General features: G+C 40.4%; 1 long non-coding RNA gene across 1 annotated transcript; it reads left to right on the top strand.

Moving 5' to 3' along the window:
* The first annotated feature begins 5,679 nt into the window (after positions 1 to 5,679).
* On the top strand, positions 5,680 to 10,799 carry LOC130597309 (uncharacterized). Its single transcript, XR_008971715.1, has 3 exons — positions 5,680 to 5,979; positions 9,822 to 10,009; positions 10,568 to 10,799. It is a non-coding gene; the product is annotated as an uncharacterized LOC130597309 (long non-coding RNA).
* Positions 10,800 to 12,510: the final 1,711 nt, after the last annotated feature.

Below are 12,510 nucleotides of genomic sequence, written 5' to 3'. Positions count from 1 at the left end.
GCTGTGGGACCGCTGAGATTATTTATTCGTTCTTGTCATACTCATGTTCTTTTGTTAGGGCGTACAGCTTTGTAACGTTTACAGCGGTAGGAGGACTGGGAAAAGGCCATGCATACCATAGAATTACAGAGTGGGTTGAAAGGGACCTTACGAGTTCCACCCCCTACCACAGGCAGGGACACCTTCCGCTGGGGCTGGTTGCTCAAGTATGTGTAAATACATGTATTACACTGCATTTATCTCTAGGTAGAATGGTCTGACCTGAATCAGATTAGCAGTTTCTCAGAGAAATCAGTCACTTTTAGAAAGACTGCAGGGTGAGTTGTTCTAGTTTTTAAATGTATTTTCCCCCTTAGCAAGCCTGCCCCATTATTTTAAATCACCACGGCTCTGATAGTGCGTTTCACACGTTTCAACTGGTTTGAGCCTTTTTTTTTTTTCTGATGAATCAGAATTTACCACCCTGTTTCTGTGATAAACAGATGCGTGTACATTTTTGCGTTTCTTGATAACGCCATTGGAACTCCTTCCTCCTTTTTTTTAAGTTCGTGTAATTTTTCACTGTATATGTATTACTGTTTCGTTTTTCTTTAGTTTTAGAATATGTGTCTATGAATTGAAGCCATGTAATGGTTTGTTACAGTACGAATTTGAACATCTTTAAGAGCAAGAGATGCCTTGGAGGAGAGAAAGGGAGTTACTCTGGAGCTGTTACTGATAGCGAGGGATAAGCAGCACAGTTTAGGCTACCTAAATGATGTAATGCAGTATTTAAAAAGAGCAAAGTCATTTTCAGGTTGTAGTGGCCATGAGACTTGAGGGTTTAGGCAGAAGTGATGTTCTGTTTATAATGAAGCAGTGAAGTTTCTACCTTCTAAAAACGTTGCTTTCATCTCCTTCATGTTTTTGTCCCTGGCTATTGCGCACAGAAGAGCTTAGCCTGGTAGCAAGAATTTCACAGCAAGGTAACTTTGATCTGGTTGCTGACTGTCACAGCAGGGCAGAAACTCTGTAACAGCTCTTTAATGAAAAACATTTAAGATTAAAATAGCTATTAATTTTTAATGGGCCTTTGTGTTTTCAGTTCCATTTATGACCCAAAAAAATGTGATGCCAGTGCCTCTCTCTTAAAGAACAGCACATATGGTAAACTCTAGTTTGGCATTTATGTAAATGAAGTGGTAAGTAAAATGTTTGGAAGAGGATAGCATTTATTAATACATAATCCCAAAGTTCCTGCAAGAAGGTCTGGTAAGACATTAATATTAATGCTTGATTGAACTCTTTATCTTTTCTAATACAGTATATTTTATTAACAAGCTAATTAGCAGAAACTTAAAGAGGGTTCACCCAGTTATATTAACAAGAACAGCTACTGTGATATAGCAAAGTGAATTAAAAGCGCGCTAGCTCTTAAAAATACTCATTTAGGCCAAGGGATGAACCAAGAAATAATAAAGGAGTGACACTTAGCTAAGTGTGGTTCTCAGTATTAACTTCTTACAGGCTGAAAGTGTAATGCCCATGTATGATATATTGTCATAGACCTGGCAAAAAGTACTAATGCAGCAGTATCTAAGACACTAGACCTTCAGTTTCTGGGAAGAGATGCAGTCTTGTGATTGAGGTGGAAAGTTGGAAATGAAAATAAGTTCATGTTGTTGGCATTGACCTGCCATGAGACTTACCAGAAGAAGCTTTGAGGTCACTTATGGAGGCCTGCCTCTTTACTTCCTTGACTGTGGTGATTTCTGCTTAGTTGTAATACTGTGGAGCTTTAGGTCCCACAGTCCATCTAACCCCTTAAACTTGGTTGTAGATTCCCCTTGTCTTTCTCTTCCCACCCAGCACTGTCTTACCCTGCTCTAGAGCTTTTAATCTCTCTTTCCCATCACCATGACGTAGCGATTCTTTTCCATCTAAAACCCATGTTACTCCAGTCCCATCACAATGTAATATTTTAATGACTTCTTGAAACACCGAGCAACTAAAGTGCAAAACTAACATTTTCCATCCATGTCTTGTATTACAGAACCTCTGTGTATGTCTTTTCATTCTACTTTTGTAACATTGAGAGAGAATTAATCCAGATGGAGAGCTCCATCATTTTTAGACACAATTCAAGGTTTTACAAACCTGATACCCTCCTTTCTCAGATTATATTAATTGCATAAATAGTCTGTAGGAGAACATCCAGTTCTGTTGAAGGAACATGTGTGTGATGTTTACATCTAGAATTAAAATACATGGTCATGCGTAGGAGGCCTCTGTGCTTAAACTGTGAGGAAGAAATGAACCATTTTGGTCATCTCTGCTCCATACCCCAAAAGAAAACTGCAGTGTAGCCTGTGTATATAAATGTGCTGGGAGACAATGAAAAAAATACAGGTTTCAGTTCAATATGTGGTATCTGTGCTAGTTAAGCATTTACCAAAAGTAAACTTCACTTGATCCATTAAATACGTAATTAGCAAATACAAAGAGGAGGTATACACAGGCATACTTCTTATACTGAAGTGTTTATTTACATTATGAATTAAATGTATATGGTGCTTCTCTAGCACTGAATTGTCACTAAAAATACTGGGTATTTTTAGCACAGCACAATTTAAAACAGGAAAGGTGATGAAAGTAGAAAATAAAAGTAGTGGTGCTGTTTAAATAGAAAAGAAAGAGAAGAAAGGAAAAGCAAGATGTATTTCCAGATATCAGAAAAAATATGTAAATTTTGCTGGGAATGAGACTTTGGATGCCAGGACACACCTGAAGATTCTAGAAAAAGAAATATCAGTGGCAGATTAAAGCTAGAAATTAATTTCCTTCATTTGAGGTAGATCACTGACAAAACCATAAGCATACTCTTAAAAATTATGTTTGTACTAAATTTTTTTTAGCAGAAAAAAGATGGGGGTGGGTTGGTTGTTTTCTCCGTTGCAGACTTGGAGATAGGAAGGAAATTGTAAATGTAGGGAAGAGCAGTGAAATAATACGTTTTGGGGGGAAGAGGCCAGGCTGCTGCTTATTTTGGATATTTCTCACCTCTAAAAGAAACTTGGCTATCTTAATGTAATTTTAATTGAAGTATTCATTTTCTTAATAAGAACAATTTTCTTGAGGAAACATATAATGAAAAAATCGAACCTAAGATCCAAAGTTAGTATGAGATTATGCAGTAATATGATATATATCAGAATTGCATCTGTTCATGCAAAAAAACAAAAAAAAAACAAACTTGTTTTGTCTCCTACATATATTTTGAGTAGGGCTGAATTGTTGGGACTTTCTGGGTTTTTTTTTAATTAACCTCTTATCCTTGCAGGAAGACAAGTTCTCTGTGTTCAGATGCACTTAGTAATACCCAGACTGTGTTGAAAACCTTTGTTCGTGTTATTTCTCTGTCATTTGCAACTCCAGCACAGATGAGGAGCCTGTTTAAGTCTTTTTTACAGTACAAATTTCTTACTTGAGCAATTAGTATAAACGACTGAGGTGGCATAATGACATCTGGTTTTGTTTATTTAACTTTCCCCTTCATTTTCTCCTCCCAGTTCTGTCTTTTTCCGTGTTCTGATGAAGGACTTCATACATTAAAGGGACTGGCAAGAATAACCACATTAACTGTACTCCTGTGACCTACAGGTGACTCATTACAGAATGAGGCAGACCGAGATTAGTACGATCTCATCTTACTTTGCTAAGTTGTCATTCTGCTCAATAGATAATTACCAATGCTTCTGAAGGTCAAGATGTTCTTTCCTGCAAATTGAAGGAGAATTGTTCTTAGTACAGAGATAGAACAATAGAACGATTACAGAAATAAGAAAAAGTTCTTTCTGGGTTATCATCTGTGAGAGGAGCTCTACAAATTTTGCACTTGGATAATAGAAGTCTTAAAGGTTTTTTACTTCAGTTTCTAGAGTATATTGGCTACAGAAGGAGAAAACCCAGCCTCTTCCCGAAACCAGGAAGAGTAGATCACCTGGAAAACCATGGGAGATGGAGGGCAGATGTGTAGGATTTCTGATGAGAGCTGCAGCTTGCAGCTGTGTGTGCTAACCGGCGTGTACCATTTGGTAGGGATGAGCTGTTCTCTCTTCGCAGGTGGATTCTTCGGTTTTGTGGTGGTTGACATTTTGTGATACAAAATCTGAGCTGTGTTTTAAGTTATGCCTCCACACTTCATACTTACAAAAACATGCCAAAAATGTGAACAGCTATTTATAATAGTAAGCTTTAAAGTATGAGTAACTTCATTTCTTCTTTGAATTTAGAATTTAATAACAAATAGTAAAAGTTTAAAATTACACATAAACGTGTATAGATTTTAACAAGAAACAGTAGCTGATTTTGTTGTTGTTTTTTTTCTCCCACATCCAGGTGAATTTCACAATAGACCAGATGCTACCAATCCTGGATAAGGCCAAGATCAGGAATATATGGGTGGTTGCTCATGCTAATCATGGCAAATCAGCCTTGACAGACTCCTCGGTGTGTAAAGCAGGCACCATTGCATCAAACAAAGCCAAAGAAACATGGTTCACAGACACACAGGAAAATGAGCAAGAAAGATCACAATCAAGTCTACATAAGAATTTTCTTTCTTCCTCCCTCTCTCCTTCCCTCCCTCTCTCTCTCCCTTCCTCCTTCTCTTTCCCCCTTCCTCCGTCTCTTTCCCCCCCTCTCCTCCCTCTCTCTCTCTCTCCCTTTCTTCCTTTCCCTCTCTCAAACCCTCCCTTCCCTCCCTTCCCTCCCTTCCCTCCCTTCCCTCCCTTCTCTCCCTCCCTTCCCTTCCTTCACTCCCTTCCCTTCCTTCCCTTCCTCCCTTCCTTCCCTTCCTCCCTTCCTTCCCTTCCTCCCTTCCTTCCCTTCCTCCCTTCCTTCCCTTCCTCCCTTCCTTCCCTTCCTCCCTTCCTTCCCTTTCTTCCTTCTCTTCCTTCCCTTCCTTCCCTTCCTTCCTTCCTTTCCTTCTTTCCCTTCCTTCCTCCCTTCCTTCCTTCCTCCCTTCCTTCCTTCCTTTCCGTCCTTCCTCCCTCCTTCCCTTTTCTCTCTTTCTTTCACTTTCTTCCTTTTGCTTGCTTTCTTCCTCTATCTTTCTCTGTCTTTCTTTCTCTCTCACTTTCTCTCTTTCTCTTGCTTTCTCTGGGTTTCACTCACTTTCTCTTTAATGGGAAGACAAAAAAATAGTTTGCTCAAAGCATTACATCTTATCAGGTCTTTCTTAAGTTGACATGTAAATCGAGCTGTGCATTACAGAAGTTCACAGTCTTTGGAGTGCAATCTGTCCACTGTTGGAGTAGAGCTTTTAAGTGATACCTAGCAAACCTTCTTACCTGCTTCTGACTATGGAGAAGGGTGCTTTCAGAAAGTTTCTTAGTAGTAACCTTTTTTATTTTTACTTTGTTTTATTGGTTTGCTTACAGGCCAGCACCCTGCCCCCCAAGCCACTGCAGTGGGCTCTGTTATTATGACTCTGAAGTCTGCAACTGCAAAGTTAAGAAGTTGCGAAGTGATTTAGAGCGTGACTTTACAAGTGTCTGAAAGTGGTATTATTCTGTGAGTACCATCTCGAGGTGCTGATTTTGAGTAAGAGTAAAACCTACTTAAACCCAAAGCAGAATTTTAGATCCTAAAATCTTTAGAAATGGAAATATTGGAGTCCTGTAGTTATTCCTGTAAATATGTCAAAAAATATTTGGACTGTAACAGAGCAGGTTTGTTTGCCTGACCAATGCAGATTTTAAAATCAGCAAATTATGAAACCTTATTAAATTATTAAAATTAATTGTCTTCTCTTACAGGGCGATTTCTATGTGTTATGAACTCTCAAACAACAACTTGGCCTTCATCAAACAGTGTAGGATGGTTCAGGTTATCTCATTAATTTAATTGGCTCCCCTGGACATGTTTGTTTTTCCTCTGAAGTTACAGCAGCTTTCCATGCCATTAATGATGTCCTTGATGTGGCTGACTGTGTTTCAGGTAAGCATACTCTTCTAATTAGAAAGGCCTCAGTGTATTTTCTTCCCCTTAAAAAAAAATAAGAATTGTGAGTGATGAAAGAAGCTTCTTTCTCTGAAAGTTTAACTTCTAATGGTATGAATTCTGATTTGCAGTCTTAGCCCATGGCCCTTCCTGTACCTTGGAGGATTATATTCACTTCCTATCATGCTTGTGGGTTGTATGCAGAGTAACTGCATTTCAGTAAAATCTTAGGTACTGGAGCTGCCTGTCATTCTTTCCCTCCTTCAGCTAGAAAATTGAGCGATACAACTGTGTAACAACTGTTTCAGGGAGCACTGAGACAACCACCATATTCCCAGTCTGAGTTTCCCAGTCACCACTATACAAAGTACAGTGAGACCTTGGCCATATATATAGTTAATGTTTTAATTGTGCTTACATATTTTTTTTAAGGGTTTGTGTACAGGCAGAGGCTGTTCTGCAGAGACTGTTGCAGAATGTATCAAACCAATACTGATGATGGACAAAATGGATCGTGCTTTGCTGGAATTGCTGCTGGAGCTGCAATGAGAAAATTTAGCAAGACGTTTCAGTGTGTTGTGGAAATTGTCAGTGTCATCATTTCCACCTACAGAGAGGGTGAAACTGGACCAGTGAGTAAAATTATGGTAAAGAAAACTAAAACTTTGCTGTGGTTGAAGTCATATTTTGGAGAATACCAGTCTTGATATGAAACAAGTGTGAACATTTATGCCAACCCGAAGGAGCTGTTCCTCAGTCGCCTTTCACCCCCAGTGTTTCATTCCTTTTCTTCTGGGAACATATTTCAGACCAAGGAATAGGGCAGCAAAAGCAACTAGGAGAGAGAATTCATAAAGCAGAACATCCTGAAAGTAATGTTACTTTCTCAGTAACAAAACATGTAACCTGAAGCTATTGCTCAGTGTCATTCAAACATCAAGTGTCAGACATTTGCCTGGGGCAAACTGCTAAAGGGAAGGAATGATTTGAAGTTCAAGGCAAAGGATTAAAAGCCTAAGATTATCTTTCTGTGCCTGAGTTTGCTGCTTCTGTCACTTACACGACAAGAAGCACGGCCTTTCTGCTATTCCTGACTGGTAAGACATTTAATTTGCTCTTTTTCTGATCTAAAGATGTAGGTCTCTGTTACTCTACCATTAATTATGTCATAGTGTGCTGGATATGCACATGATAAAGGGGGTAGAAGCAGATAATCTTTCCAAGATTTGGTCCTTTCCAACCCAAACTATTCTGTGATTCTATGGTATCTCTGAAAGGATGGTTTTAAAATAGAAAGACAAATACTATTTCCTATATCATAGCTGAGAATTGTAAATTAAAGTCAACTGTAAGTCTTCTTTTGGTGGTCCAGCTGTTAGACTAAGGAATTGTCAGAATCAAGGAGCTTCAGATATTACTTTTTCCACAAAATAGTTATAAAATTTCTCATCAGAGTTTTCAGACCCTTTGTTTAAAGATCACCATCCTGCACGAGCTTGTTTTATGGCTAAAATTGTCTGCAGCTTAATCATTGAATCATAGAATAGTTAGGGTTAGAAAGGACCTTAAGATCATCTAGTTCCAACCCCCCTGCCATGGGCAGGGACACCTCACACTAAACCATGTCACCCAGGGCTCTGTCCAACCTGGCCTTGAACACCACCATAGATGGAGCATTCACAACTTCCTTGGGCAACCCATTCCAGTGCCTCACCACCTTCACAGTAAAGAACTTCTTCCTTATATCCAGTCTAAACTTCCCCTATTCAAGTTTTAACATGTTGCCCCTTGTCCTATCACTACAGTCCTTAATGAAGTGTCCCTCATCATCATCCTTATAAGCCCCCTTCAGATACTGGAAGGCTGCTATGAGGTCTCCACGCAGCCTTCTCTTCTCCAGCCTGAACAGCCCCAACATTCTCAGCCTGTCTTCATACGGGAGGTGCTCCAGCCCCCTGATCATCCTTGTGGCCCTCCTCTGGACTTGTTCCAACAGTTCCATGTCCTTTTTATGTTGAGGACACCAGAACTGCACACAATGCTCCAGGTGAGGTCTCACATGAGCAGAGTAGAGGGGCAGGATCACCTCCTTCGACCTGCTGGTCACGCTCCTTTTGATGCAGCCCAGGATACGGTTGCTTTCTGGGCTGTGAGCGCACACTGAAGCCAGCTCATGTTCATTTTCTCATCAACCAACACCCCCAAGTCCTTCTCCGCAGAGCTGCTCTGAATCTCTTCTCTGCCCAACCTGTAGCTGTGCTTAGGATTGCTCTGACTCAGGTGTAGGACCTTGCACTTGGCATGGTTAAACTTCATGAGGTTGGCATCAGCCCACCTCACAAGCGTGTCGAGGTCCCTCTGGATGGCATTCCTTCCCTCCAGGGTATCAACCGAACCACACAGCTTGGTGTCATCGGCAAACTGGCTGAGGGTGCACTCAATCCCACTGTCCATGTCAGCGACAAAGATGTTGAACAAGACCGGTCCCAACACCGATCCCTGAGGGACCCCACTCGTTACTGGTCTCCAGCCGGACATTGAGCCACTGACCACAACTCTTTGCGTGCAGCCATCCAGCCAGTTCTTTATCCACTGAGTGTTACATCTGTCAAATTGATGTCTCTCCAATTTAGAGACAAGGAAAATCTAGTTGCTGAAACAAAGGACTCTCAGCTACGATTGTATTATATTTCTATTCCATTCTTAAATCAGAGCCGATTTATCTGTGTGGCAGGAATAAGCCAACTAGATTTTAATTTCCAGAGAATGTTCTCTTAACATTTCAGTCAATATGATAGACTTATAGAATCCCAGAGTGGTTTCGGTTGGAAGGGGTCATAAAGCTCATCCAGTTCAAATCCCCTGCCGTGGGCAGGGACACCTTCCACTAGAGCAGCTTGCTCCAAGCCCTGTCCAACCTGGCCTTGAACACTGCCAGGGATGGGGCAGCCACAGCTTCTCTGGGCACCCTGTGCCAGCACCTCAGCACCTTCACAAGAAAGAACTTCTGCCTAAGAGCTCATCTCAGTCTCCCCTCTGTCAATTTAAAATCAGTAGGTGTGTCTGAGATCATGACTAGATAAAGAGCACGTAGCTGAATCTGATACAGGGCTGTTAGTTTGATATTGATAGGGAGGAGTTAAGTTTTGAAGAATTCATCTGTACTCTAATCATCTGTAATCATCAACTTGAGTATTTTCAAGAGGATTTACTCTTTTTACTTGTGTAAATTTGTCACTTCCCTCAGAAATCAACAAATGTTGAAATAAATCATATTTGAAGTAATTTTCAAGTCCAGTATTGTCAAAAGAGAAGCTGATCTGTGATGGCACATGCGTTTAGTCCTCCAATAAACTAATACCTTTTTACGGCAAAACCAGAGTAGGATTTATGGTTAGAGATCCTGCTTCTGACCATGTCTTCCATATGATCGCTGAGGACACAAAATACTTCTAGTGCTGTATTTTGTGTTCTAGATTCTAATGGATTCCAGAGAATCTTTAAATCCCGCTGTGCAAAACTTCTCCTGGTACTAGTTCATATTAGGAGAGATGTACTGATACCATGGATGCTACCAGAAGAGAGGAGCATGGGGGAGCAGGGAACATGTACTAAAACAAAGGTCTCAGTATTGAAAGAAAGAACAGTGGTGATGATTCACAATGAATCATTGATAACTACCATAGCTGTAACACATCTGTCCACACACATTTGTCCTTTACTGACTTAGAGAGGAGCTGTTAGTAAGTTTCACTGAGTTTTGGAATAATTTGTATATAGTTCTAAGTTTTGATGTCTCACAGAAAATATGTCTGATACAAGTACATATTTTATTGCAGGTCTCAAAAACTGTGATGCCAAAGGCCCTCTGATGATATGTATTTCCAAAATGATCCCCACATCTGCCAAGGGGTGCCTTTGGGTGAGTATTCTCTGGTATCACTTCTACTCGACAGAAAGGTCAAATTATGGGACCAGATTACACACCTGGCAAGAAAGAAGATCATTACCTAAAATCCATTCAAAGGTAGATGGAAATAGAGTATTTCTTTTGAAGAGCAATACATGCAAAAGCAAATACTTGCATTTAGTTTTTGGAATCTTAATGAAATGAAAATACTGTTTCTTTGTAAAAGTCTTCTCTTCCTGTTTAATAAAATCAGTAATCCAGAGGGATTATAGGCAAATAATAGGCAATTTGGCTTTGTGTGAAAAAGCTTACCATTTTGGAAATACTGAGCATATACAGTTGCTCATCCTCTGGTTTTTTTTAGAAACATTCTGATGTTTGAATAGGAAGATCCTGAGGAAAAACACAGCAGCAGCACTGGGTTTTTGAGCAGTACCTTTTCTTCTGCTTTTTTTAATGCTACTTCAGTAGAAACTGTTTAGTGTGAGAGTACCCAGTTTTGTTGGTGAGGAGATTCCTTCTGGAGCATTCCTGGAAACCATGTAGAGGTGATAATCTGTTAAATTTTGAATACTTGGGGCTGAGCTCTTTTGCAATCTGACATTTTTCTGATTTAGTCTGTGTTTCTGTTAATAAATTCTTAAAAGGTTTACTCCCTACCATTTCTTCTTTTAGTGCAATATTGAAGAGTTTTGTGAACACATCATTGCTGGAGAACGGGCTCTGCATCCAGAAATCTGCCTTAAAGATCTGGAAGATCATGCTTGTATTCCAGTGAAGGTACTCAAGGATTTTTGTGGACCACAGTGTATAGAATACAACTAAGTATTAACCTTTGAAAATATCATCTTAATATGCTGTTGCTGGTTTCCTTAGAGCATCTTCCTTAAAGCAATTTGAAACCTTTTAGGAATTTGACCAATTAAATAATATAAGAAATCTTTTACATTCAAAGACCTTAGAATTAAGACAGAGATGTGAAGAAAACCCAGTGAACCCAAAAAATAACTTGAACAACAGTGGTAACCACAAACATGTTGTTGAAAATGTTTCTCTTGATAAAGCTAGCAGAGCATGCCTGGATGACTGAGTGAACCTGCCATTAACACACTGCCTTAGGAGGAGAAGCTGCAGTTTATTGAATGGCATTGGATTGGTGTTTGGAAATGATCAGCTTTATGCTTGGTATGGTTTTGTCTTTGATCTGCTTGACAGAAATGAGACCCAGTTGTGTCATGTTTACATGAGGCTGTTGGTGCTGAGTCAAGCCAGGAGTGCTCATCTATATCTCCGAACACAAAGGCTGCATACGAAGGCTGGACCTTTTCCTGATGGCCTGGCAGAGGGTGCAGGCAAAGAGGAAGTCGGTTACTCTCAAGAACTGGAGCAGCATACACATTACCTGGCAGAGAAATCAAGTGGGATGTGTCTGAGACATGTCAGATTTGGTGCTTTAGACTTGATGGTACTGGTCCAGACATCCTAGTTGACATCACAGAAGGAATCTAGTATCCAAATGAAATCAAAGCCAGTGCTGTTGCTAATTCCCAGTGGGCTACAAAAGAGGCAAGTGTAGTTCTGTGTATTGTACTTGTATCGTGTGTTACTGAAACACATCGGAGCAGTATTCATGTGAAGCCTTTACAAACTGTTGATAACTGGTAAGAGCAGGGTAGTGGGCTGGTTGGGGTAAGTCCACACTGAACAATGCGTCACTCAACCTGTGTAATGAACATAGTGTTGTCTGAGGTGGTGTGAGGCCATTCACTCACTCTCCCATGGTGGGATGTGTGAAAGAATCAGAAAAGTGAGAAAAAAATGTGGGTTGAGATAAAGGCACTTTAAGAGGGAAAACAAAAGCTGTGCACACAAGCAAAGCAAACCAAGGAATTCATTCACCGCTTCCCATGGTCAGGCAGGTGTCCTTCCTTCTTTCTGACAGCTTTACATGCTGAGCAGAGGTAATACGGTCTGGAATATCCTTTGGTCAGTTGGGGTCAGTTATCCTGCAGTGTCCCCTCCCAGCTTCTTGTGCACTAGCAGTAACTAAAACATCCCTAAAATTACCAGTACTGTTTCCAGCACAAATCCAAAACAGCACTATACTAGCTACTGTGAAGAAAATTAACTCTGCCCCAGCCACAGCCAGCGCAGTGAGTACCTTAAATGTTTGTTCCACGTGTGAGTTCTCAGATGCTGTTTTTCCTGGAAGGACTTTGCTGTGTGTATAGCATACACTGCCTTGGTCCAAATCTAACTGTTAAGCATCGGCAGGAGTGACTTAAATCAGGCCAGAATCCCCGTAACTGAAGATCAGTGTCTGAAATTCCTGAGGAGTATCACCCCTTTGATTTTTCCTGCAGGGTGTCCTGTGTGAGGACAACACGAGAAGTGCATTGATAACCCATGATCTCACTCTGCATGATGATGCTATTTAGTGTGGTAGTGGGCAAATTGTTCCTGCTGCAAGGAGGGTTATGCATGTCTCTAAACAGCATAAACCAGGCTTATGGAGGTAATCTGTCTGGTAGAAAGAAATACAGGTATGCAACAAGGTGTTGTTATATATGAGATCACAGAATCATTCCGGCTGTAAAAGACCCTTAAAATCATCAAGG

Source organism: Pezoporus wallicus, unplaced genomic scaffold (genome assembly GCF_028554395.1).
Source record: "Pezoporus wallicus isolate ANWC-B61680 ecotype Strahan unplaced genomic scaffold, APGP_CSIRO_Pwel_v1 scaffold_13428, whole genome shotgun sequence".
Lineage (NCBI taxonomy): Eukaryota > Metazoa > Chordata > Aves > Psittaciformes > Psittacidae > Pezoporus > Pezoporus wallicus.
This window is presented reverse-complemented; position numbering and strand designations above follow the sequence as displayed.